We start from the raw sequence: 17,036 nt of genomic DNA on the forward strand, positions 1-17,036 counted from the left end.
GAATGATCGCCATCAGAAGTGGTCCACATACCTGCAATAGTTCCATTTGAATATCAAGTATAAGAAGGGCAACACCAATAATGTTGCAGATTGCCTCAGTCGACCACCGATCCTGGCGTTAACCACCGTGCTCAACTCTTGTGGGCACGAGACTTATGACTGGCCACTTCTCTACAAAAGCGACCTAGAAGTTGGCCACACATACCAGACACTCTTAGAGGGTTAGCATGTTCCATATTTTTACCTCGAGGATGCCCTATTATGCGACTTGGGTCACCTTTGTGTTCCTTCAAGCGAGCGGGCCAAGATGATTTGGGAAGCACACTACAGTCGGGTTGTTGGGCATTTCGGGGTCGAGAAAATGATGTCATTACTATAGAAGTATTTCTATTGGCCGAATCTTCGACAAAATGTCGGGAAGTACATCAGATCCTGCACTGCCCACATCATTGCCAAACTAACCATCAAGAAGCAAGGCCTCTATACTCCGCTGCCTACCCTTAGTCGACCTTGGGAATCCATCTCCATGGATTACATGTTGGGCCTTCCTTCTACTAAGCATGGAAACAACTGTGTTTTTGTGGTCGTCAACAGATTCTCAAAGATGGTCATTATGGCAACCTGCAAGAAGAATATCATAGCATAAGCCACTACTAAACTCTTCTTTGAATGAGTGTGGGTACACTTTGGGATCCCACAGTTTATCTTCTCAGATCGGGACAGTAGGTTCCTTAGTACATTTTGGTCCAGTCTCTGGTTGATGCTGGACAGCAAACTCACTAAGTCCACAACTTTCCATCCCTAAACTGATGGCCAAACAAAGGTCATTAACAGGATGAGCGTACACATTCTACACATGTACAACTCGAAGCATCCATGCACATTGGATGAGAGCCTCCCCTATGTTCAGCACAGCTATAACCGGGCTCTCCATAGCTCGACTGGCCACAACCCTTTTCAAGTGGGCTTGGGATTCCAGCCCCTATGTCCCATTGATGTGACCATGCCATTTGCAGCTACTCAGGAAGATTCAGCTCATGTCCAATCCAAAACCGATAAGGAAAACAGCTTCATTGAACACATCCAACATATCCTCCAGTAGGTCCACAGCATTATGGAGAAATCAAATGCCAAGTACAAGCAGCGACATGATCAACATCGGGTGCCATACAAGTTTCAGGTGGGCGACAAAGTCTAGTTGCATTTGCAAAAGGAACGCCTTACCAGAGCCTATAGGAAACTTAGACCACTCTGATATGGTCCTTACACCATTACCAAGGCTGTGGGAGACAACACATTTGAGGTCAGCATTCCCCCATTCCTTGGCCTACACCCAGCGTTCAATGTGGACCACATCCTGCCATACTTTCCATGATTGCTAGACACATCCGACATTGCAGAACAACTCACACCAATAGAGCTAAATCCAGATTGCATGGAGAAAGCTGCAACTGATCGGATCATGGACACGCAAATCAAGCACACTCGCTAGCAAAAGATCCAACTGTATCGAGTTGTCAAAGTAGGCCAACTCCTTCACCAGGGCAAGTGGCTCACTAGGGACCAAGTTGAGAAGAAGTTTCCTCATCTCATGGAGGAACTCAACGCAATGGGGACCATTGCTTCCTAAGGGGGGAGGAATGATCCAGGTGGATATTGGTGGCCACCCACCAATTCCACTTGGACCCCCACCATTGCTTCTTTCAATTTTTCAGTTTCTTTAATTGTAGCACAGTTTACTATTTTTAGTAATTTTCGGGTCCTGAACTTCCGGAGCTGTTTTGAGTCCCTAAACGACGTTTTTTGGGAAACATGGGAGCAACATGGGTCAATGGTCTAATGTTTCTCACTCGAAATTTGTAGTCCTCGGATAGATCTTTCTAACGAGGTATTGTGCGCGTCAAACGAAGATCGTATGCCAAAGTTACGACCCCGTGAAGTTGATGTACCAATTTACCCAAACGGGGCCCATAGTTTGGTGCTTCATCTCCTAGGGTTAGATTTTTGGGTGTTTAAGGTTTTCCATTGTTTCTCAACAATAAATAGGCCTTCGAGCCTCATTGTAACTCAATTCAGAGGCATGTAGCTGCCACATCTCTTCTCAGAGATCACTCAAAGATAAGCTACCATCACCCGAGCTAGTTTATTTCCATTTCTGTTTGTAAGAATATTTCAGTACTTTACATTAATGAAATGAAGTGTTATTTCTGTTGCATCTCTGTATTTATGGTCATATCTATAATTTGTTGCATTCCTGTTTAAATTTGGATCACTGAGGAAAATATTGTGGTGGAAAAACAGGGTAATTTTGTTGAAATTGAGGATGTTGAGGGTACTTGCCATAAGGATTTTTCCATCCTTGTGCCCAAGGTTGAGGCCAAGGTTGCCAAGGCATGGGTACAGTCCAATTACTTTTTGATGGTTGTGCATATGTTTGAGTGTTGAAACCTTGGGTCGTATTTGATTGTTGATTTTGCCATGGTCTCTTGGCAATAAGACAAAGATATTCTACTTGATTTGGCATTAATTCCTCTTGATAGACAACTTTAAGACCTATTATTGAAGGAAATTCCTTTGTATTGTGATTTTATGCACATATAACACAGGTTTTCACACTTTTCAAGTCAAGAGGGCATTCTCTGAAGGCATGCTTCTTTCTACATTTTGGACAAAAGATAGATAATGCAACATTTTCATCGTTTTGCTTATTTTTTACTTTAAGGGTATCTATTTGTTCACTAATACTCCCCAAAATATTTGTTTTAAAGTTGTCAAGAAAATTGCCTATTTCAGCCTGACTTAGTGTCCCAGCTATAAATTTATTAATCCTAGACACAATAGGGTCTCTTGTATTTTTCCCAATTCCTACGTTTCGTCTTGAAATGTGTATGCATAACTCACAAACATCTCCAAATGATAAGTGAGAAATATCTCCTTTACCCATCAAATTGAGAAGATGTGTCCACTCATCTCTTATAGATTTTAGTAAGAGAGCTTTCAAAGTTTCTTCATCTAGATTATGCATTTTAGACCTTTTTAAATTATAAGCAAATATTTCAACGAAATCTTCAAGATTTTCATCTTATTTTTCCATAATTTTAAAGACTTCACCTATAAGATTATGAGGCATACAATAATCCTTGTATTTTTCTAAGAATGCAGTTTTCATTTGTTCCCCTGTTTTATAGAATGTACTCCTAAGCCCATAAACCATTTTAATGTTACATCCTTAAGAGTGGCTGGAAACAATTTCAACTTTTGAGTATGAAGCAAGTAGTCATCAGATCTACACAAGACTTCAAACTCAAAGAGAAATGTTTCAATATCCTCATTTCTTAATCCATGAAAACTAGGAAGGATGGAGGGTGAGATATGTTTCATTGTGGCTGCGGTATCTTCATCTAAGATGGGAAATCCAAAAGGTTCTCTATTTTCTCTACCAGCTCCTCTTCCTCTTCCTCTACCTCTTCCACCTCCTCCATTTCCTCCTCTTAGACCTCCAATCCTAGTTTTCTCACCATTCATATTATGTACTTCTCCTTCCCCTTCTCCTTCCATTGTAGATTGCTCAAAACTAATCTAAGGTTCCAAAATTGGATTTTCTAGTTCTTCCTCTATCTCATCTGGTTATTCTATCAATGGAATTTTAAAATAGGTTTCTTCTTCTTCCTCTTCACTGGGGATTTCTATTTTTAGTTGGTGATCTAGGATCTTCTTCTTCTACTACAGCTTCAGTAGAGGAAGTCGATGAATATTTAGGTTGGATTTCATATCTAAGTACCTCAGGAAGTCCATGTTTGTCTGCAATTGGTGGAAAATGAGTTTGGGTGGATGGTGTGGCACTACGAGGTCATGGTGGGGTGAGTGATGATGTTGTATATATATATATATATATAATCTTTTAATGAAAAGAAAAAGAAAAAGACTCCTATATACACTTCCCCCGCAACAGTGCCAATTTTTTTGTAATTTAACTGGTGTTAAATTACTTATATGAATTATCAGCTAGGGCTAGTGAACTAATGAAATGTATGTGCATTGTTTGTGCTAGGAGTCCTTATCACTCAAAAAATTCCTAAGTTAAATGGAGATATTGAAATGCACATGTTTCTGTACAACTATGTAAATAAATAAATCACTCATAAAAATGGAATCAATTCTATTTCTCTTTATTAAAGGAAATATCACACTCTTCTTGAAATAAACTTCACACTTGTTAAAAATAAAATCACACACATGTTTTCTTTCAAATTAAATAAACACACACACACACTTGCTTGAAAATGAAATCACACTTGCTTGAAAATGAAATTTAACAATGTAAATAGATCTACTCTTGACAAAAAGAAACATTAACTCTGCAAATGAAATCTGATCTAAACAACTCCAATGCAAAGAAATGCTACTAATCTATGTCAACTTATACTCTATCCATGTGCACAGGAAATCTTGCTTCAATCAACAATAGAATGATTAAATAAGCCTACTGCAAAACAATCTTGACTTTCATTCAAAAATCAAAACTTGAGCGATTAAATGAGCTAACAAAATCCTACATGAAACACAGAATAAAATACTAATTGCAGATAAAAGAAAACCTTACTATGTGGAGGGGGCACACCTGCGAGAAGTAAGTTTCAACACAATGCCTTCATGAGATGATTAACCATGCATTAAGTCACACAATGGAGGAATAAAATAGCTTCTTTAATTGCAAGAACAAATTTAGAAACAATATTCAAATATGTGTTTGTCATGCCGAGAGGAAAATTTATAAACTCCTATGCATAACGGTTTTAGAGTATTACGTCCTTATGCTAATAGACAATGACTAAAATTAACATTAAAAGATAAAATACGATGATTTCCTCATGATTTTCTATCAGCGAATCAAATCAGGAGGATGAATATCTGCATTCGCTAATTCCTCACTCGCCTGGTTCGCCTTCCTCAGTGGTTGGCTTTCTCTTTGGCTGAGATGCTACGGTGCTTTCCTTATCGATCCAGGTTATGAAGGTAGGAAAGAGTAGTTGTACCAGATAATTTCCACCAGCACATATGCCTTGTCCTTCGGCTGAAGCTTCAGAACCCATCAAACCTTGGACTTAGGTTCAGAATCATACATCCGTTGCAGAATCGTTCTAATTCAGTGGCTCGGGAAAATATTGAGGTAAATAACAAAGACAAATGAAATTTATGAAATAGAAGATGATTATGTACCTGTATGCCATAAACCTTGTAAACTGGGAAAATGGAGTATAAGAAGGTTTCCAAAAAGAGGAAATTTTGGGGTTCAACATGGATTAGGTACAAATTCACTAGCACCACTTGGCAGGTCAATACTAATGTCACCAAAAATGAAAATATAGAATGGTCACATTAACCTAACTCTTAAATAGGGTCTCAGATCAATGAAGTGATTGCATCATCGAAACGTTCTCACTGAGCTAGATACTTTGACAATATCATTATCTAGTTCCATAACTTTTTGGAGAATGGAATCTTATAGCCCAACGCATTACTAGAAATTGATCAATTGAAATGAAGTGTCAGTAACATCTCCCATAGCCCATAATAATTCAGGGGGGTGGTAGATACTGTAACATAATTTCATGAATCTGTTTTATTTATCATAATATTACCTACATTTATCCAACTCAACTGCCTTCTTCCATAACATTTTCCACAATAATTATCACAAGTTTCTTTTTTCTTTATCGTCCCTTAGAATGATTCACATCATCACCTTTTTCATATTTGGAATATTGGCCTTAGATCGCTATGCTTTACCTATCATTAGTTAGAGTCACAAATTCTAACAAAATAACCTCAACCATATTGAGATCGCGAGTCTAAATATGTTTTAATAAATTCAAGATTCCAATACATGAAAGTAAATCCTCACATCATATGTTTGGAAACTTCAACCAATCAGAAATTGTATCATCAGCCCATGATTTTCATCTTCATTCTTCCCAACTTTACCTAGCATTTGTTAGAGTAGTAAATTCTAAAAAAATGCATCATGCACATTGAATTGACTAGGGTCAAAATGGTTTAACAATTTCAATAAAATTCAAGAACACATTTAATTTCCTACCATCTCTCCATGTTATAGGCCACTTTTTCAAATCCGATCAGTGAGCCTCCTAATGGGATCAATCAATATCCTATTCCCCCATATCACCATCTTTCACAAATCCCTATGCATGTATCTTTCATTTCCCAGAGTTTCAACCCTAAATTGCTTCATTTGAGCCAGTTTAAGGACCAATGCTCTTTGTAGGCCTACTAGGGTGCGTTCACCAACAGGTTGCTCCACTGTGGCCTACATTGGTCACACACAAGTTGATCCCCTTTGCACCTACGTTGGTTCTAGAAATCCACGAGAATGATTGGGATTCTAGGAGCTTCCTATTCTAGGAGTTTCCATAAGTTATTACAACTATTTACCTTGGATAAAACATTTGGATCCTATCCTTCCCTACATTAGAGTTTTCACCACTTATCCTTTGATCCTATCCCATCATCAAAGGTGGATATCTTACCCTATATTGGTAATTTTATAAGAACTTCCAACTTACCATACTTCTCTATAGATTCCCATTCTTCTATGTGGTTGTGGGTTGGCTTTTCGAGAGTAATTTCTCCCTATGCTATTGTAGTGAGTGGTCATTATCTCATGCATTTAGGGGTGATTGGAGCTACATATTGTGACAAGGAAAGGACAAGTCAACAAGATGGAGGGGCTCTTCTACAACATCAACTACTACTTATGGTTGTAATCTCCCTCCATTTATAGTAATGCAAAGAATTCATTGTTTTCCTATATGTGACATTTTTATTTCACTTATTTCAATACCATGTTGATATATTAAATGAAGTACTTAGATGATACTGCATAGATCTTGTACTTTATTGCCTTCTGTTATTTGGCTATGCAAGTTCTATTTTTTGGAAATCAGAGCTGGAATTTGAGCTTCCAGGCTAAAGAATGAGTGAAGTGTGGGAAGGATTCTAGGTAAGCCTCACTCCATCATCTATTTACTTTAAGGAAAAACATTATGTTCCTTGTCTCTCTATTGTTTTATATTAGCCACCAACCTATGGGAGATACTTTTGTCTGCAATCATAAATCTCGCATAACAAATTGGCAACTCCACTAGGGAATAGAGTATACCCTTGGTGGTATCCTTATCCATTATGTTGGATTACCTCATTGACATACCTTTATTGTATATACCAACCAAGAACATACCTAGGAAGTGATTTCATTGAACCTTTTTTGCAATTTTTGTGTCAGAAACCTCTTTTCGAGGACCAACGCACTGCCTGTGCCTTTGACAGAGCATTGCACCTCACCCTGGCTGACTCTGCACTAGAGTTGCAACGCATTGGTGCCTCTTCTACACCAACATTGGCCCCTAGTTTTGCATGAATTTTTCCTTCGATCTTGAGCCTACCTTTGGTCACCCTACTTCTAGCTGAACTTCCCCGAGTCTTCAATGTCTTGTGGTATCTATAAAGCCTCCATTTGGTTTGCATTTGTGTTGTTTTCCTTTGGTAAGAATTGGTTTTGATTTTTATTTGTTCTTATCACTTGGTCATTTGCTCACAAATTGTGTTTTATTGTTGGTCTCTTAGATGAATTATTGTTTTAGTCCTCATTCTGAAAAGTGTAATTGAATCAATAATTGAACATTTTCATCTTAGTTTTCTCCATTATGTGTGGTGAAAAGAAAAAAATTGTATCAACATTTAGGGTTTTGCATGTGCATTAGCATAGGAAAAATTGCATCAGAAAGGAAATTTCATCTTGCTTCTTGTCTGGTGCATATTGTGTGTTGCATCTTGATTGTTTCTTCACTTCCTTAGCTAGATTTTCATTGAAAGAGAAAGGATTTCTATTTTCTCATGGTAGATTTTCGTTTTAGGATATTCAGGTGACATTCGTGGTGAGCCATAAAACTAAAACATAATCAAAGATAAACAGTAAAATTTATTGAATCAGCCTAAGGAGAATTTATAACATTAACACAAACATTTATAGGTCTAGGCTAGATATATGTTTCGACGTTATTAAACATAGGAGCTTTCGTTGTTTTCCAGCGTTGCATCCCGGAGGTGAAATCCTATTCCACGTATGTGAGTGTATAGGACCATACTCCACGTACAATTGGGTGTATTGGTGGTGCTCCATGCCTCTAAAGTATATGGGAATGATCTCATCGAATGGTTATGAATTAGACAACACTACTACAAACTAAACTCCCACTTACCGTCACGTATATTTTGGGAGTCCCTAGCAGGTTACTATCAATCCATAGGTAACTGAGTCTTGGTTTCCATACGTTAAGTCCTTAGTTTGCCAAGGTGTACATTGTAGTTCACAGTTTCTTGGTAATCCTTTATGCCTAGATTACCCTTTTTTATTTATTTCTTTTTGTGTTAATAAAATGTATTGCCCAACGTGGGAGAACAAAATACCCCTCACCTTCGTTCACGGAGAATGAAAAATAAGCCTTCGCTTCCTATGGATCTACTCCTAACCGTCGTCCTAGACATAGGAAAATGCAAACTACCAAATCAGGAACATCAGGAACTACTTCTGACCCTCCACCTGATATTGATCAGCCATAATGATCTGCCCTTTGAGTTCTGAACTCGAGATCACATTTGTTCCTATTGGTGATACTAACACAATTGAAACAGAAGTCCTTGACACTTTGTTTCCTTTGGTTATTGAACCTAAGGAGCCTCAACCATCTTCACCTGAGTCTTTGGGACCTTCCTCCTCTCTTCCTTTGTCTCAGACAGAACCAATATAACTTGGGCCTTACGATGAGCCTCTTCTATATGAACTTATAAGTATTAAAGAGATGCCTTAGGAAGAGCCTCTTCCTTCTACTCCTTTTCATTGGGAAGGACTTCATTTTTATCAAACCAATCATTTTTTGTCTCTTTAATTGCCGACACAATCTCCTTTACCTGATTCTTTGGGCTTACCCATGGATTTCACGTGGCAATCTCCATTGGAATTGTTAACCATGACTAGAACTGATTGAAAGTCCTAGCCTGTGTTCACCACTATGGTTGAGAAATCAAGCGTCACATCCTCATCTATGCTTTTGACATCACCATAAGCTCATTTTTTGGTGGCCCGTCTTTCCCGCATGTCTATCAGTCATTATATGGTACCTTTTTTGGTGTGGCTTCTAGTCCTTTGACCTCCCCCATGACATCCAATTTAGGAATAATGTCTAGTACTTCTCTTATGAATGCCACACAGTCTTCTCCTCTTCCTCCATCTACACCTACAATAGAACAGTAGGTTGGCCCTTATGTCAATGGGAAAAGCTACCCTCAGCAGCCCAACCCTCTTTATGTTGGGTACCCTCCATATGGATTGCAGTTGAATCCACTATCCCCTCCTCCCATGGCTGCGAGGTAATTTGTTGTTTGTATACCTCAATATGGTAATATGCCTAGTTATAGTCCTCCTCATCCTGGAATGGCCTCCAGTGTTTGGCAACCTACTAGACCCATACAAACTAGTTCATATTGGGATCGATTGTTGAATTCTCAAACTATACTATCTTCATCACAAATTCCTACCTATCCATCAACACCTAAACAAGCTCATATAGATGTGAGCCAACCTTTACAACCCATTCCAATGGTGTTTAGTTCTCCCCATATCCCAATTCGTCAACTTGTAAAAGATCCCTCGCCTTCTCAATCACTTGCACAAGGTACTCCTCAATTTTTGGTAGGCCAAATTATTCAAAATTTGGCACAGTCTCAATCCGACCCGTATAAGCAGGAAATGCAAACCCCAATCAAGAAACAATATGGATCACATCAAGTTCCCTTTCAAGGCTAGCAAATCCAAACCCAACCATTCCAACATCTTTATCGCCATCCTGGGACTAGGAAACAAACCCACTTGTATGCTGGTTATCAAAACCCTCCATATTCTAGTAACCAGGTTCCTTATTATCAAAACCCTCCTTATCCAGGAATGTAGGTGCCTGTTTCCCAAGATATCCCTTCATATCCAAGTCATCCACCTCCATAATTGTATCAGCAGTTTCCTTTTGTGGCTACTCTTGAGTTACTAGATTTAACTTGGCTTACTAATAGCCCCATTGCTCATTTGCCATGGTTGTCGATTACTCCCACTAAGTTTCCTTCTGATATCCTAGAGTTCAATGGGAATCCAGGAGAAGACCCATCGATGAATGTAACGAAGTATCATCTATGGTGTTAATCCAATTCAGTTAATGATGATTCCATCGACTTTGTCTTTTCCAACGAATGCTTGTGGGTACCACAACTAAATGGTATATTGAATTACCTAGAGCGTCTTTTCAAGACTTCAAGACTTTAGCCACTACCTTCCTCACAGATTTCTACTTGTCCATCAGATACGAAACTGGAATGAAACTATTGACTAACTTTAAACAATCGAACTCTACTCACATTTTGGATTACATTCATGGGTGGATATGTCATCGCCAGTTGGTCAAGACTTATGTTCCCGATTAGTTGTTAGCAGAATTATTTGTCAAATCTCTTTTAGCTCCCACAATAGAAGATGTGGCCAAAGGTGGATTCGTGACCAAAGAGCAGGTTATTTTTCATGCTCAATATTTAGATCTGGTCTATACCCAATCAGTCATGCTCTATGATAAGATAGAAAACACTCTGAGACCTTTGAATATTGTTCCTCCTCCACCTAGTAAAGAATCTCATGTTTCTGATGGCATTATAGGTTCCTCCAGTTCGCATTCGGTGAGTAAACCATATGGTATTTCTCTTGTTGATCCTGCAAAAAACCCTCCATCTCTTGCGGATTTTGCTTCCAAGATAAATGTCCTCTCACCTGATAAAGGAAAGTCTCCACAACAACCTCAAAGCAAGAAGAAAGGTAAAGGTAAGAAAAATAAAGACTCCTCACCATAGGATAAACAAAAAATTTCATCTTCTGATGAGAGACGAATGCCTCAATACCCATGTTTTATTTGTAACCAGGATCAGTTTACACGTGATTATTTGCACCGCGCCGAAGTGAATCAGTTCCTTAAATCGTCCACTTCTCCCACTATGTTGACCGACCCATTTCTCAATCAGGAGACCCATATGGTTTCCTGGAATGCCTCTTCCTTTAACACAGTTTTGATTCTTTCCTCCTCAAAGTTGAAATCTGATGTCATGGTTACCACTCAGAATAAGGACTATGGTAATGTGAATCCACCGAACAATTAGGCCACTAATCAACATGCTAGTTCGACACGAACCTCATCTGATCCCGTTCCACCTCTAGTTCTTGCACAATTGACTATCAAGCCTCCGAAGGGTGTTATCGATAAGTCTACTTTCAACCCTCGTTCAAGAGCAGCTCAAAATTACAATGTAGTTGAAGATTTGGCTCAGTCTCCTTTGGCTATGTCGACTCTTGAGGTGTTACAAAACTACCCCACCCAAAAGAAAGCCTTGTTTTTAGCTATCAGATGTGTGCATCCATCGGATTCCAACCTAATGGTTTTCTCTCATGAAAACTATACCCCTCGACTTCCGAATCAGTGATCTTTTATGATCTAGGTCATTGTCCATGGTAAGAACATTCGTCATTCTATTATGGACGAGGGAGCCTCGACCTGCATCATGTCCTTGTATTATTGGAAGGTAATTGATTCACACCAACTAAGTCAATCGACCACCACATTAAAAGATTTTTATGAAAGGAAATAAAAACCTTGTGGCATTTTGAGTTCCCTCCAAGTGGAATTAGGGGGAAAAGTTGTCTCCATTGAAGTATAAGTTATTGAAATACCTTTGGATTGTAATATTCTACTAATTCTTACATGGGTTTATTATATGGTTGTCATTGTTTCAACTTACTTCCGCATGATCGCCTTTCCTTATAAAGGCAGGATTGTTGCCATAGATCAACTCACCTTTTTCACGTCTAATACCAATGTTACTGGAAGTGTCCCTCTTGTATCGGAAGCCCTAAATTCCTATCAGCATGTTGGAGTTGGTTTATTGAAGGATTCATCGCTTATGGGAACTTTTTCACTCCCTCCCCCTCCCCTTCCCAGCTCCTCCACTTTGGTTGCTTATATCAACATGATATCATCATCTATGATCCTGGCTGATCCATGGATTGTTCCTGATGAAACTAACATCAAAAGTTTTGGCGACCAAATGTCACTTAGCCCTGTTGAGCAAGATTACGAAGCCATCTACTCAACTTGTGCAGCCCATACTTTCTCTTCAATTAATAAGGTAGAACGATCAGTGGATTATGGCACATCCTCTAATCCTTTCTTACGTATATTCTCTACCGACGAAAGCATTATGGATATCAAGTTGTCAAACAACATGCTGTGGGACAAACATCATCATTGTTCCTCCTTCCCAGATACCATTGAAGATAACCTCAGTGGTGTGTACCTACCTAATTATGTCAAACTCATTACTAATTTTGTTTCCATTAATGAGATCGACTCTTAAAAGAACCTTTCAAATATCAAAGAAACCATTGCTCTCGATATTTTGATTAAACTAGGAATAGTCAAAATTTATACATTGGAGCATCTTGTAATTAATCTAAAGTCGAGATTTATCAAGCCCTTTTTGGTGAGTTCAAAGATGTATTTTCCTGGACATACGAGAAAAATCCCAGTATCGAACCAATTATTGTAGTGCACGAGATCAAGATGTACCATGATGCAAAACCCATCCGACAGCGCCTCGATCCAGTCCATCCCAAGAAGATTGTCGGCATAAGAGCTGAAATTGAAAATCTTCTTTGAGCTGGTTTCATATATCACGTTCCTTTAACTGATCGGGTATCGAACATTGTCCCTGCCATGAATAAACAGGGCACGATCCGAGTATGTGTCGATTATCGATACGTAAATAAAGCTTTCCTAAAGGACAACTACCCGGCCACATTTATTGACCAGATTATTGATGACTATGCTAGGTGTGAGATTTATTCATTTATGGATGCATTTTCGGGCTATAATCAAATCAACATTCTCCCGACGGACCAACCTAAAACCACATTTATTTTTCCCTGGGGTACTTTTTCTTATAGAAATCTTCCTTTTGGTTTAAAGAACACATAAACCACATTACAACATGCAATGGAGTATGCTTCCATGATATCAAGCACATCGTGCATCCCTATTTGGACGATCTCCCTACTCACTCCAAGCATCGGGCTGATCACATCATTCATTTATGGGTCATCTTCCTCCATTATAGACATTACAACATTCAACTCAACCCACACAAATGTGTGTTCTGTATCGGTTCTAGTTGACTCCTTGGTTTCATAGTTTTGAAACAAGGAATTTATATTGATCCTTTAAAATTCAAAGAAATCATTGATTTTCCTGCACCTTCCACTCTTGTTGAGTTACAAAGACTCCAAGGGAAAGCCAACTTTCTAAGGAGGTTAATCACTAACTACACTGAACTGACTAAAGGATTTACTCGCTTACTGGAAAAGGGGATTCCATTCTATTGGGAAGATGTTGTGCAGAACGCATTTGATGCCTTGAAATATGTATTGGTTCAGGCATCTCTTTTATATCCTCCCAACTATCAGTGTGATTATTTCATGTACCTTGCTGCCACCACCTCTAGTATAGCTATGGTGTTGGTCCAAGAAAACAATATGCAGACTGAACATCCCATTTATTATCTAAGTCATAACCTCAAAGATACTAAGATCCGATATACTCAGGTGGAAATGTTAGCTTTGGCGGTCATTCAAGACGTCCATAGATTTTGCCATTACATCTTACTTCACAAAACTACTGTCGTTTCATATTGCAACCCTATGACATACATATTGTCACATTAATTGCTGAGGGGAAAATAATCTAACTGGATCGTTATTCTTGAAGAGTTTGACCTAAAATTCATCAAATCTAGGTCAAAGAAATCCTTATTTTTTGCCGAGCTAATGTGAGATCTCCCTTCCCTTGATGTTGAATCTACATTTGAATATTCCATCCCAGATGAGCCATTGTTCCTGATCTCATCATCTGACTTATGGTATGGATATTTTTTCATTTATCTCTAGACCTAGACTTTTTGTCCTAATACCTCTCGCTTAGAGCAGCGACGTATCTAGTATGAATCCTGAAACTATGTGATTACCTGTGGCACCCTTTACCGTCATGGTATCGATACGATCTTACGGAGGTGCCTCACTCTTTAGGATGCTGAGAAATTCTTGAATGAATGCTACCTGGGGGCATGTGGTGGAAATTTATCTGCCTACGCTACCGCACAAAAAATCTTACGCGTCAGTTACATTTGGCCCACCATTTTCCACGATTGTATCATCACAGTCTATAAATGTCATGCATGCTAGATCTATGATCGAAAATTCCACGCTCCACCTACTCCTTTGCATGTCGTTGTCTCGCTTGGTCCCTTTATGAAATGGTGCATCAATTTTATCACATGTAACCCTCACTCGATCGGGGGCATGGCTACATTATTGTAGTTTTTGACTACTTTACTAAGTGGGATGAAGCGATTCCTACATTCAATAATACTGGTGAAACTGCTGCATACTTTTTCTTGAACCACGTAATTGCTAGGTTCGGTGTTCCGCAATCAATAGTAACGGATCATGGGAATCACTTTTGGAATCATATGATGACTGAATTAGATGCCAAATTGGGAATTTCACATGAAAATTCCACTCCCTATTATCCTCAGGCTAACAAACAAGTTGAGGTGATTAACAAAGTCCTTAAGAATATGATTCAACATATGATAGGGCTCCATAAATCTGACTGGAACTTGCTTCTCTTTACTTCCTTGTTGGTGTATCAAACCTCAGTTAGGACTACTACTGGATTCACACCCTTCCAGTTGGTGTATGGTCATAAATTGATCCTCCCCATCGAATGCAAAATTCCATTGTTGAAACTAGCTATTGAACTTCTTCCTACTACTTCCGCAAAGGAGGAGCATATTTTTCATCTAACTCATTTGGATGAAACCTGCCGCGATGCCACGTTAGCTAATGAAGCCCATAAAATACGCATTAAATTGCAATATGACAAAAGTGCCAAGCCTAGAATCTTCTCTGAAGGATATCTTGTTCTCTTATATGACCAGGAGGCTGACAAATTTGGTCGAACGAAGTTCCAGCCTATGTGGTTGGGCCCACACATTTTTAAGTGAGTCCTTGCAAAAGGGGCTTATGAGTTAGTAGATCTTAATGGAGTTCCATTGGCATACCTGTTATAGACATATTTGGGCACTTCAACCGCAATCTTATATGTCAATAAACTAGGGCTCTTTAATCCCTAAAAGTGTTGTTTCATACCCTAAAAGATCGTGGTCAACTAATTACATTATTCCCCAAAAGTTCCACCTGAAAAACCATCCAGAACTGGCCAAAACAGGACCATACTGACTGCTCCACTGTTAGGGTGCGATGCATACTGACTTCTACACTAGCTAGGTGTGATGCATACTGATGAGGCCTTCTGTGGGGTGCGATGAGCGAGAATGGACAAATGTCTGAGACAATTTGCTAAGTGGATGCTCATGGAATCTACTAGAAACTTCTCCTATGACACTTGTTTCTCTGAATTCGCCCAGGGATGAGTAAGAGATCCAAGAAATCTCCAAGTGGAACCAAAAACAACAAGTGGAATGACACTAATCAAAAACCCAGAGATGACTCACACCCTTGCAGACATCTATAAATGGATCCCTCATCTGAGAGATCTAGAGGCTGGAATTTGGTAATTTGTAAGGAAGTGCTGATAGTTTATATCTGAGAAAGAGCATTGTATTGTTGGGTGATCTTGCTTTTCATGAGGTGAAGAGGGCTTTGATGCTGGGAGGATGATGCTGGATCAGACAGCTGGGTTGTAATTCTCCCTTCTATTATTAATAAAGTTCTTTGATTTTTCCTCCATACAATTGTGTATTTGTGAATGTTGTTATTTGTGAATGCTATTGTATGTTCATTGTATTTCTAATTCTGCAATGCTTATGATATAATAGATCAAGATGCTTTGATGGTGTTTTGTTACTTTGTCTCTACAAGTATTCACTGAGTGGGATAAGTAGGAGAAGAGTTGCAAGCTCTATCAAGGGGGAGAGAAATCAAGCAAGGAGTCAAGCGGAAGATCCAGGTTGGTCCCTTTGCTTCTCTCTTATCTATCATACATAAAGGAAATCGCATTTGATTGTTTGTTTCTAGGATCGCTGCCAATCCTAGTGGGGCTAGCATATCGAAAAGACACTAGTTTTCCTGGAAACAAAAAGGTGACTCCACTGGGGAACGAATAGTTTGTTTTTTTGTTTTTAATTGTTTGTTATATAAACTATAGACGGAGCCTGAAGTTATCCAGATAGCCTTCAAACTACTCTTGCTCTACAATTGCAAAGTAGATGAATGTTGCTTCAGTCAATCTCCGATTTAGTTTATGATTTGAACATCTAACTTACAAGAATTCTAGATGCCCTGTTGGTAGCTCAATAGCCTTCCAAGATCATACCCCTGTACTTTTTTCTTTACTGTCCATAATAGCTCAGCTTAACTCACTAAAATCAGTTGCAAATTTGAGCCAAAACCCACCTCAGTTGCGCTCCCTGGCCCATCGCACTATCTGTCATTGGAAGCCAGTATGCATCACACTTCCTGAGTGTATTAGGTGAGATGCATCCCTATTTCTATGAAGCATAGGTGTGATGACTGAGTAATCCTATTTCTCTCCTTGAAATTTGGGGTTTTTGTCCTTGTTTTCAGCTCTGTTCAATTGTTTTGTTGCTTATGAACAATATCTCATTGTTGAAGCCTCCTTGCTTTACATAGTTCAGCCTCCATTGATTAGGATTAGTAAATGTTTTTATGTATTTTTCCATCATTTGCAATCCTTTGTCGAAAAGTTTCTTAAATCGATCTGTCGTTTTGGAACAAAAGTGTCGTAACTGTCATTTTGTGTCAAAAAGAGAAGTGTCGTTGAGTCTTCCTTCTTTGG

This window comes from Pinus tabuliformis, chromosome 2_1 (genome assembly GCF_031772625.1).
Source record: "Pinus tabuliformis cultivar Carrire ecotype Pingquan chromosome 2_1, CPIR1, whole genome shotgun sequence".
Taxonomy (NCBI): domain Eukaryota; kingdom Viridiplantae; phylum Streptophyta; class Pinopsida; order Pinales; family Pinaceae; genus Pinus; species Pinus tabuliformis.